At 43.0% G+C, this 17,011-nt stretch overlaps 1 pseudogene across 1 annotated transcript; it reads left to right on the top strand.

Moving 5' to 3' along the window:
• Positions 1 to 15,905, top strand: LOC110070979 (uncharacterized; annotated as a pseudogene). The gene is made up of 3 exons (XR_013542517.1): positions 1 to 508; positions 2,193 to 2,286; positions 13,820 to 15,905. The product of XR_013542517.1 is annotated as an uncharacterized LOC110070979 (transcript).
• Positions 15,906 to 17,011: the final 1,106 nt, after the last annotated feature.

Below are 17,011 nucleotides of genomic sequence, written 5' to 3'. Positions count from 1 at the left end.
CGCTCCTCCCTCCTCCTCCTTCGTAGCTCTGGGTTCCCCCCCCTCTATTCTCTTGTAAAGGAGACGGGTGTGTGGGGGGGGGCAAGAAGGGGCAGGGGAACTCCTCTGTGTTCTCCGCAACCCCCCCCCCCAAAGAGCGGTTTCAATTAATGAAGAGCCGGGGGGGGGGGGGGAAGGAGGTGCTGAGAGCCGGGAACAGAAGATGATGATGATGATAGAGGAAAGGAGGAAATTCTTGCCCTTTGGCCCTAATTTTGGCTTTGAAGTCTAAACCAGGCCTTCCCCTCCCTCCCCCCCCCCCTTTTCCCTTGTTTGGAAGAGAGAAGGGGAAACTTAGAGCTAGGAAAGAAGTAGAGCAGCTCCTCCCCTTTGGCGTTTCTGCAAACAGGAACCGGAAGCGGGGAGAGGGCGCCTCTGAACTGCCCGTCTCTATGGTCTCCGGGGGGGGGGAGGGCGCTTGCAAAGGCGGGGTCCTCCGGGAGTTTCCGCCATCAGGACCTGCCAGGAGGTGAGCCATGGGGGGGGGTGCGAAATATTGGTGTGTGTGTGTGTGTTTGTGTGTGTGTGTGTGTGTGTCAAAAAAGGAAGGCTGATAAAAAAAGAGGGGGAGGGGGTCTCCTCCCTGCCTTCTCGATTGCAAATCTTCCCCCTTGCAAAGGAGGCCTTCTTCCCCCTCTCCCCGGGGGATGATATTTGAAGATGATTAAGACATGTGGGGGGGGCAAGATCCCACCCGTAGGGACAGGTAGACACTCTGCCCCCCCCCAAATGACCCACCAGAGCAAGGTACCTGTGGATGTTTCTATGTGTGTTTGTGAGGCTGATCTTCGCATCTCCTGCAAGTGGATAAAGGATTGGGGGGGGGGGAGGTTTCCATCATCCTTCTCCCTCTCAGTCCTCCCCCTCCTCATCCTTCCTTCCTGAATGACACGCAGGGGGGGGGAAATGTCTGAGTGCGTGTCCAGGAAGGAAGGGATCCTGCCCGCCTGGAGGGGTGCAAAAAAGGGGGGGGCAGGAGAAGGGAAACCAGCCTGGCTCTCTGCCCTTCCTTTCCTCCTCTGGCCAAAGCCTGGGGGGCGACTGGAGGGGGCTTCGGTTTCCCTGGTTGGAGAGGAGCCCTGGCAGGGGGGCAGGAAAGAGGGGGCCAGGGCCTGAGGGAGGGAGGGAGGGAGGCAAGGCAGTGGGAAAGGGGTTTGGGGAAGAAGAAGGAGGGGAAGGGGGCAAGCAAAACAGGCCCCTCCTCTGGGAGGTGTCCTGGACGACATTGTCTTCTTGCACAGGCACCGTTGCCAGATCAAAATCTTAAGGGGCTCTCGATTCAGTTGCATTTTTCCAGACGATCTGTCAGAGATAAAAGCAAACCAGATCCATTCATCGTCCGTCCAAACAGAGGATTTGTGAGAAGGAGTGTTGTAGCATGGCTGGCTGAATTGGACTCTTCAGCTCATTTTAGCATGTGCAAACTCCTGATTGCTCTCTGTCCAAGCGTACACGTGTGTTTTCGAACCCGTGTTCGTCACATGGTGGCAGCGGTGGGATGGACCACGTGCTGGGTTTTGTAGTACCCAGGTCAGATCCCAGCTGGGGAATCAAGAGGTTTTTACAGTCTGTGCTTTTTATCCAGGTCCTTCCATCGTGTGCTCTCTGTGCATCACCTTTGTCTGTGTTGTGAAGTTGCTTCTGACTTCTGGGGACACTAAGAGGGATTTTTGGGAGAAGGGAGATGCTGAGGGGTCTCCAATGACAACCCCACCAGGAAGCTTCCTCTCCTGAGCGAAGATCGGAACCCAGGTCTCCCAAGTCCGACACGCTGTCCAGACACCCTTCTGGCTCACCTGGAAGGGTTTTCCGGTTGGGAGAAATGCCGCCTGGTCTGCTTCTCCTTTTTCCTGCCTGTGGAAACCGGAAGCAGAGCCTGTGGTTGTTGTCTCGCTCCCAGTTGTTAAGCCCTTCCCTGATAAAGCTCATGTCTCAGAATCCATGAAATGCCCCTTCTCCTCTTGCCTTCCTTCCTCCCTGGTGTTCCTTTCCTTGGTGCCTTTCCATTCCCCCTTTTCTGCTTTCTGAAGGAGATTAAGAGAGATGAAAGCCCACAAGTTATAAGAAAAGACAAAGGCACTTACTGTAAGCTGTACATTCTTTATCCAAGAAACCCCCCCCCCAACTGATTCCTTTTTTCTTTCTTTCTCTAGCTCTCTCCAAAGGAGGGGGTGAAACGGAGCTGATTTGTTTTTCTCCGGACCAGAAGAGACTAATCTAATTCAAAATCCCTCTAGCATTTGCAAGGCAGGTAAGAAGATTTCTTTCTTTTAAATCAGAGGTACAGTTAGTAAGATGCAAGGCATTGCAAAGCTTAGGTAAGTAAGTCAGTTAATTTTTGCTCAGTAACTTCAAGAGCATTTGGAGGAGCCACCACCAGAACACCCATGACAGATGCTGAGGGACAGAGAGGATGGTGAGATGATTGTGATGTTGCCTATTTCTCTCAACGTGAGTAACACAATTCCGATATTTTTGCAGTTCACTTTGCTTCTGTCAACTTCAGTCTTCAGCCTCCTGAGTGACTTCCATGTAGCTCAGTGGTCCATGTGACCAGGATCTGGACTTTCCTGATTTCTGATTCATCCCTAAGAGGTGTGTAGTTCTTTTCTCTGTCATTATAGTTCTCGCATTCTCTGTTGTCTCCTTTAAAAATCACAGATTTTTAAAAAAACTGTTCCTAGATTTTAATGTGGATAGAAGAAGAAGACTAACAAAGAATATATACAAATTCAAGGTAGATACTCTTGAGTCCTTCATTCTTAACAGCTGTGTCTCTACATGAGTGGGTGCCATGTCTGTTTGGTCATCACCCTTGATCAAGAGGGATGGACTTCAGGCCTCCAGATATGACTCCCCAGCTTTCCTGGAGTGCTCGCTCTGCCTCTTCCCCATGGGCCGGACTATACCCAACTAGGCGGGAGTCTTCACCTCCAGGGTAGCCTCAAGTCAAGGGTGTCGTTCTTGCTGTTCGTGGTTGGGTGACCCCAACTGGTTCCTGATACTGTCGAGGAAATGTTCTTTCCTATGGAGACTTTTGGTTTGTAAAAGAGTTGTTCCAGAGGCACCAGTGTAAGGTGATATGTCGAAGGAGTGTATGAAGTATTCTTTGCCCTTCCCAACAACAACCACATACACACCATGAGATTCTCTTGGCCAGTAAGGGTTCAAATCCAGATTGCCTGGGTCTCAGCTTGAACATCTACTACGCTACCCTCTCCGAACCTTTACAGAGTGTTTTTCTTATTGCTCCCAGTCCTGCATCCACCGAAACAGAAGCTAGACTGCTGGAACCGTGGTTTCAGTTCCAGAAGCCTAACTTAGGCTCGGATCCATAGGGAGGGCTTCCCTTTGGACAAGCCTGACTAAGGCAATTCCCCCCGTTGTCTTAGAAAAGGAGGGGGAAGAGTGTTGTGTGGGTAGAACAAGAAGTTCAGATAATAGTGGAGGAGTCCATATACTAGTGGATCAGGCAGTTAAGACACAACCTACAAACAGTATTCAGGCCCACCACAAAAATACAACAAATGTTACGGTCAGCAAAGGATAAAAGGGACCCCCTCGCCACTGCAGGAGTACACCGGATACCTTACAGTTGTTGCCAGGTAAATATTGGAACCACAAAACACAGCATCCACACCAGAATCAAAGAAGAGACACTGCAGACTAAAACAACCAGATAAAACACAATAATAAATAAAAGATATTGCTATAAGACTTTTTAAAAAATGGTGGTTTAGGTATTCCTAATATTAAAAAAATTATATAGCCAATCAACTAAGATTTATTGGAGATATTATATATATATTGAAGGAAGATTAATTTGGTGGGATATGGAAGCCTCAGAAAGGGAATATTGAAAATTATTTGTTTAATATAGGAAAAAGAAATATAATAAATCAAGTGAACAACCCCTTTTTAAGAAACTTGATAAATGTCTGGAAAAGATATAAAAAGGAGTTTTGTCCCTTTACTTCACTACTAAAATTAGTGACTGAAATAGAAAATTTCCCAGCAAATTTGAAGGGCTTTGTTGATTTATTTAAGGATTAAAAAGTTGCTGGATTGAAGGATTGGTTTATTAAAATTAGATCGAAGGATCAGATTATAGTTAAACTTCAAACTAATAAATTATCATGGTCCAATTGTATCCAATTGGATGGATGGACTAATGAATGGTTGAGAACTAATGCCAAATGTAGAGAATGTAATAAGTACGAACAATTTCTACCATCACATGAAGATGTACAGGAGGCTTTGAGGAAGAGAGTAGTAAATAGAATTTATAATCTAATTTTGGATCAGGAGGAAAATGAGATTGAAATAGAATGACTGAAATCAATTTGGGACTATGATTTAAAGACAAAAATAGGAACAGAGGATTAGATAAAAATTTGGAAGATAAGAGTTTTAAGATTAATGTCGGCAAGAAGAAAAAAGGAGAATTTTTTTAAAAATTATTTTAAGGTGGTACGTGACTCCAGTGAAATTCAACATAATAAATTCCGATTACAGTGGTGCCTCGCATTACAACGTTAATTCATTCCAGCAAAATCGTTGTAGAACAAAAACATCATAATGCGATATTTAAAAGCCCATAGAAACGCATTAAAACCTGATTAATGCATTCCTATGGGCTTGAAACTCACCATCCAGCGAAGATCCTCAATAGCACGGCCATTTTCGCTGCTTGTTCACCGAGGAATCCATCCCAGAAAGGAGCGGGGAGCCATGTTTTTCACCGGGTGGCCATTTTGAAACCGCCGATCAGCTGTTGTAAAATCATCGCTTTGCGATGATCGGTTCCCGAAGCAGGGAACTGATCATCGCAAAGCGAAATTCCTTTTGCGATTGCAAAAACATCAACGTAAAGCGATTTCGTCATAAAACAGCGCTTGTAATGTGAGGCAACCACTGTATTATAAGGCCTGTTGGAAATGTGATGAAGAAATTGGCACATATTACCATATGTGATGGGAATGTAAATTGATTCAGAAATTGATATTTAAGGAAATATGGTATATCTTTGGAAAAGATATCAAATTTAACTCTAAAATTGCCTTGCTATCAATTTTTGATAAGATAGAACTTGATTATTGCTCAAAGGAATTGATTTCTAATTTTATGACAAGTGCTAGATTATTAATAGCTAGATACTGGAAAGATAAACATGATATTAAATTAGAAGATTGGTATAACGGAGTATGGGACATTGCGCTAAATGACAAACTCGCTACTGACCTTAAGATGAAAAGAAATAAGTTCAAATTAGGTAAGAAGTGTTTGGTAGTACAGGATTAATTTTCAGTTTTAAATGTTATGACTAAAGGGGCTGTAATGGTTAAAATCAGGGGAAAAAGGAAGGGTAAAGAATTAGGGTTTTCCCCCCTGCCGTCTAAGTCTTTTGGAGGAAATAAGATGGAGGTGTGTAATTAACATTGGGTAGAGCCATGAGGGATTGTGCGGCCAGCTGTGTGGGATAACAGGTGGTTCCTCCCCCTCCCTGAACATGGAAGCAAGGGGTGGTTGGGGTTTTAGAGCCCTGAGAGAAAAGGAGAAATGTTGATGTGGGGTATGGTGTTCTTTGGGTTGATGTAGTAGTTTGTTTGTTTGTTAATTGGATTTCTATCCCGCCCATCTAGACCAAAGGTCTACTCGGGGCAGTTTAAGTTTAGGTAAAGTTTCATAATTTTTCTAGGTTTTGCTTGGTTAGGTTAGTTCATCATAGGATGGGACCAAACCTGAGACATAATGTTCGACTGCAATGGCTAAAATGTGAAGAGGACTAATTTTTCACATACAGTGGTGCCTCGCATAGCGATCGCTTCGTATAGCGATGAAATCGCTTTGCGATGGACTTTTTGCCATCCCAAGAGCGATCATTTTGCGATGGTCCCTATGGGGAAATTTTGCTTTGCGATGATCGCAAGGAAGCGATCATTGGAAAGCCCCCATTTTTGGCCAGCTGATCGGAGGTTTCAAAATGGCCGCCCGCTGTTTTGCCTTACTTTAGAGGCACGGAAAATGGCTGCCCCTATGGAGGATCTTCATTTTAAGGTTAGTTTTTAGCCCATAGGAACGCATTAATCAGGTTTTAATGCGTTTCTATGGGCTTTTTAATATCGCTTAGCGATGAAATCGCTTAGCAGCTATTTTTGATGCCCAGATTAACATCGCTAAGCGAGGCACCACTGTACATCAAATTCTTATCAATTTGATTCCATTTCAGTATCTTGCAATTCTTTTTCTCTAGCTAACCATATATTTGAGAGAATTTTTAGACTTCTATCCTTTATAGAATTCATCTCCAACCTTATTTCACCCTCCAACTTTTTCATACTTTTATTCTTTTGACTTTTTAAATGACTAGGTCCTTTAATGACTAACTTGAAGACATGGCTATACAGGAGGCAGGCCTTCCCTACAACCATTACCTAGCCCATCTCCCCTTTTCTTTTCTCTCTCTTTTTCTTCTTCTTTTCTTCTTTTCCCATCTTGGGCTCTATGATTAATCAGGATTTTGCTTTAGTTTATTTTAATGATATCTGTAAACCGCCCAGAGTAGACACATTCTAGATGGGCAGTGTATAAATCTAATAAATAAATAAACCTCTTATCAGACTTTCATTGGATCCCAAATTAAACTTTGCTTGCAACCTTCTCTTTAATTCATTCTCCCTATTTCCATCAATTATTTTTCTGTTTTTTCTACTGCAGATTTATGTTGACAAATACTTGTATCTTTCCCACACCTTTAACTTCCTTATAATCACATACAACTTTAAAATCCATATTCACCATTACCTTTAATACAAGTACATCAGATTTAAAAATTCTAGATAACAAATCACTAGATAGAAATATATTATCTCTCCTAGTACAACTTTTATACACCGAAGAATAAAAAGTAAACTTAATAAAAGTAAAAGCCGTAAAATATAAACACACCAGTCCACCGTCTCTCTGTTTGGGATCTTAATTCTTCTAGATGCATCCTTGCAACCCAGTGCAAATCAATACTTCCACTACCAAGACCCCAAAACTCTCTTAGATACATTTTTTTCTTTCATGACGGGAGGGGAGTCTCTCTTGTGGAAGGTGGGGGACAGTTTCAGGGGATCATTGCAGTCACCTTTAGGGGATCATTGCAGTCACGGGAGGAAATGAGGGAATGAGAAGGGAATCATCGGGTCTTTTCACTTACCTTTTTAAAATCAATTTTTTAAATAAAAGTTTGTAAAACTCAGGAGAATATATCATGGAAACATACTAGATCAGTGGTACACAAACTTCTTTCACTCTGGGCTCCCTTTTCTCACTGGCCACCGCCCCCAGTACAGGAGGACTGCCGTATCTATGGGATCAGAACGTGCAGCTTCACTGCTTGGAAAAAAAAAGTAAGAAAAAAATCATAAATACTGTACACCTTCCTAGAGTGTATTATTAGGACTGGCCAATAGATGGAACCAGAGAGTAGAGCTGTTTGTTCTCATAACACGGACCCAGGCAAAGTGCGTCCCGAGGGCCACATACGGCCCGCGAGCCACTCCTGTCCGGCCTGCCGGTCGTCGCTCCAGTCCGGTGTTCAAGCACTTGTTCAAGCCCAAGACAGACTGGATTTCTCTCACTGATCAAGCTGAACATCAAAACCATTTATAGCTTTTTGTCTAAAGTTGATCAGTTGCTTATTTTTAACGTACTGCAAAAAAAAAAAAAAAATCTTTGGTATTTGCGAAGATTAACAAGTTGAAAATAAAAACAATCATAACATCACTCTTTCGTTTTATTTTTAAGTATAATTGGCTCAGCCCGCGAACACAGTTCTGATTTTTCGTGTGGCCCCCTATAGAAATTAATTGCTCACCCCTGTCATGACAAATCATTAATAATTCTGTAATCCTGTGTGGTAAAAATGAGGAGTATGAGCTCATACAATATTCTGTAATATTTTTGTATGAAACATTTTTAAATGCAAAGGCATATAACCGTCATTCGGAATGTGCTACACAAATATGGTGTTAAGGATGTAACTCCAAATGGGGGCATTTTCCTGACTAAGGGCTATCTCAACAGGAAGCGGAGTCGACACACATCTCTCTGGTCCAGCTGACATTGCATGCCCAAGGGAACCCGACTCTTTGAAGGTTCATGTTCTAAAGAGAGCTACTGTATATGCCACCGTACTGGGCGATGGGCCGTATAAGACGACCCCCCCAAAAAATGCGGTGCCGGGAAGAGGCTTGGGGGGGCAGCGGCAGGAGGAGGGGGTGCCGCTTCCCTCCCTCTGCCTGCCTGCCTCAAGGAGGAGGAGGAAGAGGGAAAGCAGAGGAGGAGGAAGAGGAAAGTGGGGGGGTGTTTGCGAGCGAGCGAGCGCCGCCTCCCTCCCTCCACCTGCCTGCCTGCCCGCCTGCGCTCCTCCCAGGTTGCAGAAGGAAGAGGAGGAGGAAGAGGGGAAACACGGGTGGCGGGCGGGCGAACGTGCGCCGCTTCCGTCCCTCCATCCCTTCCTCCTGGCCAGCGCGGCCCCGCATCACTCTCGCGGCGGCGGCGGCGGCAGCTCCTCCTTCCTGGCACCCAGCATACAAGACGGGCCCCCCAATTGGAGGCATGTTTTGGGGGGCCCAAAACCCATCTTGTACGCCGGCATATACGGTAAAACTCTGCACCACGATGTTTCAACTTAAATCAAACATCAAAAGTATTTAAATAGAGACCACTGTCATGTTTACAGAACATCTCAAAGGGGAGTGTAGAGATCTCCCATAAAAGCTCATCTTTCTGATTCTTCTCTTTTTTTAACTATTTGTCTATTAATTTACCACCTTGGCTTTCAACTAGCAATTATAACATAGCTTAGATCTAAGTTATTCCAACACCATCAGAACACCAAGACCAGTTGTAAGATACATCCCCTCTTTTCTCCTCCTTTTGTCTTAAAAATACACTCGACAGGCCTGAAATAATATAAATTCCGCTCACTTCTCCCATTTTCTCCATACGCTTCTTTGTTTCTGTGACTCTGTTTTCTTCCGTGCTTTGTAAGGGGGGACAACAACTAAATCAATAGTACGATTTTTAACCTCAGTTTTTCTAGCTGCTATCGCTGCTGGGTGACACTTCATCCCCTTTATATTATCTGTTACTGCTTTCAGTACATACGGTTCTGGCATTTCTTTTGGCTGTGATTTAACCTCTACTATTCTCTCTTCCTTGAAATCTTTAATTAAATCTGCCATCTGATCCAGAAAGTAATTTACCTGCTTAAATTGTGTCAACACAGACATTTGGAAAAAAAACCCACCACTCTGGTCGTTGATCTCTAGTTTTCTTGGGGAGCAGTTCCATCTTTCCAGAATTATCTGATCTATACACTCTTCAGTCTCCACTGTTTTATCAACAAATCAGTCCCTCACTTGGAGCTCCCTCTCCCTTTTGCCCAAATATACATGACATATAAATCCACCTCAAGTCCAATGTGTTAAATTATAACTATTACAGTATTATCAAAAAATAGCAGGCAAACTCATACAGGAAAAAAAATTAAAACATGAGTTTCTCAGATGTTTTGTTTAATCCCTTCTCTCACCGCCAGCCTCCAGACCATCTGTTTCTTCTTTCCTGTTCTCAAAGTTTATTATTACCTTCACCCAGCAGGGCTGTGTTATCAGAATGACATTTATTAAAGTCCTAAGTTCAGTTCAAACTGTATGGCTCTCAGTTCACAACTCACAGTCTGGTTTTTTTTCTTTTTACTCCAAAGGCTTATTTCTCTTTCCCCAGAAAGGGGGGTCCAACTCAGTTTCCCAGTCAGAGTCCCGCAAAGTGTACTATCCACAAAAGATCAGAGTCCCACACAGTGTAAGAATATATGTCCAGAGGGAGAAAAAGGTCCAAAGTGAACAGCTTACACCAAGTTTTAATCTCTCAAAGCCTGTCCAGTGCTGATTCTCCGGGAATTTTCCTTTTATAAAAACATAAGCTATTTCTGTTCCCTTGAATCAGTTTGACCTTGGACAGCTTGCTGAAGACAGAACTATTTTCCTTTCACATTTGCAATGCAAGCCAACATGCTAAATACGTCGCTCCTTATCTCTTTTCGGTCATAAATTTCCACACTCACTTGCTCTTCATTTTAATGGGGTTTTTCATAGAGCAAGGGCTTCCACTTACTTGTTATTGTATATTTTCTCTGTGCTTCTTGTTCTCTTATGCTCAGTGAACGGAGCTGTCCTGGCTGGTTGCCAAAAATGGCGCCCGTCTTTGGTCGTGCTTATGTGAATTTCCAGAAGAAAGAAAAATCGAGTTGCTGCCCAATCTTCTAACTTCTGCGGCTCACAAAACTGCTACAGAAAGGTCTCTCCTGACCTCCCCTCAAATCCTCCTTTCTAGGGGAATCCCCGACCGAATCTGTTCTAGCTTCTCCCAGGAGCTATTCCCAAGAGCTGCTAGCTTCACCATGACAAAGCTCCTTCATCAGATGTACTAATGATAGGAATTTTGCATTCCCTAACTTTTCTAGTAAATCTTTTACCTTGGTGTAACATACAGCCCTGCTCTCACCTGTCCGTCACAGCTGGGCAGTGGAACATCAGCCAATGAGGGGACGGAAGGTGGTACAGAAGGGGGAGGAGCTGGAACATATATAGGGGTATGTGATGTGTGAGGGAGGAGATTGATAGATTGAGAGACTGAGAGTTAGTGATTAACATGTTAGTAGCCCTGTGAGCCAAATAGTCAGTGAGGGAAAAGTCTGTGTGTGCTATAGTGAATGAGAAACCGTGATTTACAACTTGATTATTTACCTGTGATTTACTTATTTTGTGAAATCAATAAACAAGTTTTGTTTGGAAGAAACACTTGTCCTTTTTGAATATTAAATAATCTTTGGTGGCAGCAGTTGAAGAAAAGTAGTGAGCACTCCTGGAGGCCTGAGTTGGCAGAGGCTTCAGAGTGGCCCACACACTTGGGCATCAAATGTAAATACTTCATTCACTTTTCTGAAGTCTATTCATAATCTCACAGTTCTATCTGGTTTCAAGAACACTATGAGATAACTCCTCCATGGACTAAATGATGGTTCTATCACCCCTAATTTCAACATTTCTTCCACCTCCTTATTGATAGTCTCTTTGAGGTGATGAGGCCAATTACGTCCTTCAGTTCTATCTACTACTTGAGGTGGGGTGTTAATCTGATGTTTCACTACAGATGTTAACCCAGGTTTGTTGGAAAAAACATCCTTAAATCTTTTCTTTAAATCTCTCATCTGATTAACTTGTTCTGTATTTAACCCTTCTCCTAAGCAAATCTACTCTGGTGTCCGCTTGCAAATTAATGCCTCAGGCCCCAAGTCTTCTCTCTTTCCATTCTTTTAACAAATTCACATGGAAAATACCTGTTACTTGGCCATTTCTGCTACTTTACTCAGATGATCTCTCAGTTCTATCACTTGTTGAACCACTATTTAAGCTTCAGCCTTCCCAATCTCACATTTTTCCTTTACTAAATTTAATACTCTCCTAGGGTTCCACCCGTACATAATCTCAAAAGGTGAAAATCCCATAGAGGCCTGAGGTATCTCTCTAATAACAAACATCATTGTTGCTACTATAAAATGCCATCTTTTGGGTTTCTCTAACACTAGCTTCCTCAACATCCCTTTCATAGTTTTGTTAAATCTCTCCCCCAGCCCATTAGTCTGGGGGTGATATACAGCTGCATATACTCGCTTAACTTCTAAGAGCCACCATTTTGCTCGGAAGGTCTGACTCATAAAGTTAGTTCCTTGATCCGTGAAAACTTATTTAGGGAAGCCTAGTCTGGAAAACACTTGAACCAGTTATCTACCTAATACTTTAGCCATAGTGGACCTTAAACGAACTCCCCGCAAACACCCCCCATGAGCGTGCCATGCCCCCGTGAACATGCCACACACACCTCAACCAGTCCACGGTTGGGAAAAGCTTGAGGATCACTGTTGTGCAACGTCCCCACTCTCTGAACCTTTTTGACAGACCGAAATGTATATTATCTCTGTCTCACATTCACTCTCTCCTTGCAAATCAGAAGACATACATTTCATATGCTGAGTATTCAAAACACATTCTAAGCTCCGATCCGAAGGTCTCACCTCCCTAACTGGATTGCGATTTTTATCTCAAAAGCAAAACAATTCTGAAGAACTTTCTGAGTGGTTGTTGTGGGTTTTGGGGGCTCTTTGACCATGTCCTGGAGGTTTTTCTTCCTAATGTTTCTGCAGTCTGTGCTCTGCATCTTCAGAGGACAGGAACTAGAACTTTATCTGTGTTCTCAGAAAAGTGAAACTGAAGATGCCAGTCACAGAGACTGGTGAAACCCCAGAAAGCCTAACAGCCCAAAAATCCCAGAGCAACCATTAGAGCCCGGCCATGAAAGCCTTTCAGAGTCTTCTGAGTGTTGCATTTTATTTTAAATATATAAAGACATTTTATGATTTTCACATACACAGTTTTATGATCCTGACCCTCCTTTTCTGTCTCTACACACAAATGAAATGGAATTAAGCAAGAAGGATCCTTTCCTTTTCAGCTGACCTTAGTGCATCTATCGCAGTGATGGCGGACATTTTTGAGCCTGAGTGACCGAACTGCAACACAAAACCAACTTATTTATTTCAAAGTGCCAACACTGCAATTAAACCTGAATGCTGAGGTTTTAGTTTAGAAAAAACAACTTCCCTTGCTCTGCAAGGGTTAAATGCTTCCCCTCTGTTGTTGTTTAGTTGTTAAGTCATGTCTAACACTTCGTAACCCCATGGACCAGAGCACACCAGGCCCTCCTGTGTTCCACTGCCTCCTGGAGTTGGGTCAAATTCATGTTGGTAGTTTCAATGACACTGTCCCACCATCTCATCCTCTGTCTTCACCTTCTCTTCTTGCCTTCCCACTTTCCCAACATCAAGGTCTTTCCCAAGATTTCTCTTCTCATGAGATGGCCAAAGTATTGGAGCCTCAGCTTCAAGATCTGTCCTTCCAGTGAACACTCAAGGTTGATTTCCTTCAGAATGGATAGGATTGTTCTCCTTGCAGTCCAGGGGACTCTCAAGAGTCTCCTCCAGCATCACAATTCAAAAGCATCTTCAGCAATCAGCCTTCTTTATGGTCTTTTTCCTCCTAGGGGTGGTATTAACAGAGAAATACTTACTGGTCCTCCAATCCCCCATTGGGCTAGACTCATAGTGCAGTGGTTAAACCTCTGTTCTGCAGCCAAAACTGTGCTCACGACCTGGGGTTCGGACCCAGGTAGCTGGCTCAAGGTTGACTCAGCCTTCTATCCTTCCCAGGTTGGTAAAATGTGTAGCTTGCATAATTAACTTGTAAACCGCCCAGAGAGTGCTTGAAGCACTATGGGGCGGTATATAAGCACCACGCTTTGCCTTTTGCTTTAGACTGGTAATGGTGCCATTGCACCACTCCACTGGACCACTGCACCAGTAGGGGGTGCCTAGAGTGGTCATATCAACCAGATAGATGGGGTATAAATAAAATAAATAAATAGGGGGGAGTGTCAAAATCTGGAATTGGTGGACAGATAAGTATTTATTGATGGTGACTTTTAGCTCACATGCCCACAGAGAGGGCTCTGAATGCCAGCTGTGGTATGCGAGGCATAGGTTCCCTGTCAATGGTCTATTGGGTCCTTTCCCCATGATCAATAAAAATTAATTAAAAATACCTTGCTTAATCCCCAATCAGATGGCCTTTGGTGTTTTACTCCTTTTTCTCTTTTTTCCCTCCATCAGGTCACAAACTGGACAACCAGAAGTCAGTGGAACCACCCTTTCTGTTACTGATAAGAAATTATTGAGAAGAAGGAAAGGAGAAAAATTGATACCGATAAGGAGGAAAAAGGCAAAACGAATGTGGACAAGATAGGCGGGATATAAATTAAATAAATAAATAAATAAATAACAAAGAAAAAGAAATCTCCAGCTGATGTTTATAAATCTTGACAATCCAAATGTATCTAAGTAAACATCAAAGAACTCACACAGGGGAGAAACCATATGAATGCCTGGAATGCTGGAAGAGCTTCGGTTGGGGAGATCAACTTAGTTCCCATCAAAGAATTCACACAGGAGAGAAGCCATATAAATGCCTGGAATGTGGAAAGTGTTTCAGGCACAGAAGTACCCTAATTGTACATCAGAAAACTCATACCAGGGAAAAACTGTATGATTGCATGGAATGGGGACTGGGCTTTAAACGGAGTGATAGGCTAAGTTTACATCAACGAATTCATACAGGGGAGAAATCATATAAATGCCTGGAATGTGGAAAGAGTTTCAGGCACAGCAGTACCCTAAATGCCCATCAGAGAATTCACACAGGGGAGAAACCATATAAATGCCTGGAATGTGGGAAGAGCTTCAGTCAGAGGGGACACCTCTGTTCCCATCAAAGAACTCACAGTGGAGAAAAACCATATCAATGCATGGAATGTGGAAAGAGTTTCAGCCAGCGCAGTAATCTTAGTTCACATCAGAAAATTCACACAGGGGAGAAACCATATCAGTGAATGGAATGTGGAAAGAGTTTCAGCCAGTGCAGTAATCTTAGTTCACATCAGAAAATTCACACAGGGGAGAAACCATATCAGTGCATGGAATGTGGAAAGAGCTTCAGTCACAGCAGTAGTCTTAGTTCACATCAGAAAACTCACACAAAGCAGAAAACATACCAGTGCATGGAATGTGGAAAGAGCTTTGGTGATAGCAGTCGACTCAGAAGACATCAAAGAACTCACACAGGTGAGAAACCATATCAATGCATGGAATGTGGAAAAAGCTTTAGATACAGCGCTCATCTCAGTAGTCATCAAAGAATCCACACAGGGGAGAAACCATATCAATGCATGGAATGTGGAAAAAGCTTTAGATACAGCTCTCATCTCAGTAGTCATCAAAGAATCCACACAGGGGAGAAACCATATCAATGCATGGAATGTGGAAAAAGCTTTAGATACAGCACTCATCTCAGTAGTCATCACAGAATCCACACAGGGGAGAAACCATATCAATGCATGGAATGTGGAAAAAGCTTTAGATACAGCACTTATCTCAGTAAACATCAAAGAATCCACACAGGGGAGAAACCATATCAATGCATGGAATGTGGGAAGAGCTTCAGGCACAAGTATAACCTAAGTTCACATCAAAGAACTCACACGGGAGAAACCATATCAATGCATGGAATGTGGAAAAAGCTTTAGTTACAGCAGTCACTTCAGTAATCATCAAAGATTGCACACAGGGGAGAAACCATATGAATGCATGGAATGTGGGAAGAGCTTCAGGCACAAATATACCCTAAGTTCACATCAAAGAACTCACACAGGGGAGAAACCATGTGAATGCCTGGAATGTGGGAAAAGCTTCAGTCACAGAAGGAGCCTACGTGTACATCAAAGAACTCACACTGGAGAGAGACCTTATAAATGCATGGAATGTGGAAAGAGCTTCATTCGGAGCACTGAACTTAGTGTACATGAACGAACACACACTGGAGAGAAACCTTATAAATGCATGGAGTGTGGAAAGAGCTTCATTCAGAGCAGTCACCTTAGTTCACATCAAAGAACTCATATAGGAGAGAAACCAGAAGCTCTTCATTAGCAGAATTCACCTTATAAGCTGCATGGAATGTGGAAAGATCTACAATAATATTAAACATGAAAAGAGTAACTGTTTTCTTCTAATCTAGAAGTGGTCTTAATTGACTAGGTAGGCAGGATATAAATAAAATAAATAAATAAATAAATAAATAAATAATCTGTGGAAGTTGATAATGTTGAAATATATAAAGTTGAAAGCTATTGGTAAATGAAAATGTTGTAATGTTGTTTCTTCACAATGAAGAACACACACAGGAGAGACACCATATAAATGCCTGGAATGTGGAAAGAGCTTCAGTCGGAGTCATCTAAGTTCCCATCAAAGAACTCACACTAGAGAAATATCATATAGATGCATGGAAGATGGAAAGAGTTTCAGTCGGGAAGCTAACCTTAGTTCAAATCAAAGAACTCACACGGGAGAAACCATATAAATGCATGGCAAGGAAAATGCTGCAGGCAGCCGAGGCAAGAGGCTGCAAAGACAGGCAAGCAAGATGGATGAATGCGCCCCTTCACCCATCCTGACACGCCTTGATTGAGCAGACTCCCCCTTAACAAACATTTCTGGTCTTTACATTGCAAAATGGTTGTAAATGTAGCTAGATTCACTAGTCAGGCAATACAGTGGTGCCTCGCATAGTGATCGCTCCGTTTAGTGATGAAATTGCTTTGCGATGGACTTTTTGCGATTGCAAAAGCGATCGCTTTGCGATGTTCCCTATGGGGTATTTTCGCTTTGCGATGATCGCAGGGAAGCGATCATCGCAAAGCCCCCTTTTTCACACAGCTAATCGGCGGTTTCAAAATGACCACCAGGTAAACAAAATGGCCACCTGCTGTTTTCTAGGAAGGATTCCTCGCTTTAGAAGCACCGAAAATGGTGGCGCTATGGAGGATCTTCGCTCAACAGTGAGTTTTAAGCCCATAGGAATGCATTAACCATGTTTTATTGTGTTTCTATGGGCTTTTTTATTTCGCCTTGCAATGTTTTCGCTTAGCAGCGATTTTTTCTGAATGAATTAACATTGCTAAGCGAGGCACCACTGTACTTCGTTTCTGTTATAATTCTGGTAATTGTTATGTTCTGGCGGCTTTACAGGTCTTTAAATCCAAAATTATCCCACACATTTTGTATGGCATCCCAATCTGGTTAAGTGCCATGGATAGGTCAATTGGTAAAGGTAAAGGTTCCCCTTGACAATTTTTGTCCAGTCGTGTTCGACTCTAGAGGGTGGTGCCCATCCCCGTTTCCAAGCCATAGAACCAGCATTTGTCTGAAGACAATCTTCCGTGGTCACATGACAAGTGCGACTTAGAC

Source organism: Pogona vitticeps, chromosome 2 (assembly GCF_051106095.1).
Source record: "Pogona vitticeps strain Pit_001003342236 chromosome 2, PviZW2.1, whole genome shotgun sequence".
Taxonomy (NCBI): Eukaryota; Metazoa; Chordata; class Lepidosauria; order Squamata; family Agamidae; genus Pogona; species Pogona vitticeps.
The sequence above is the reverse complement of the archived record's forward strand: the minus strand, read 5'-3'. Positions and strand labels throughout refer to the sequence as shown.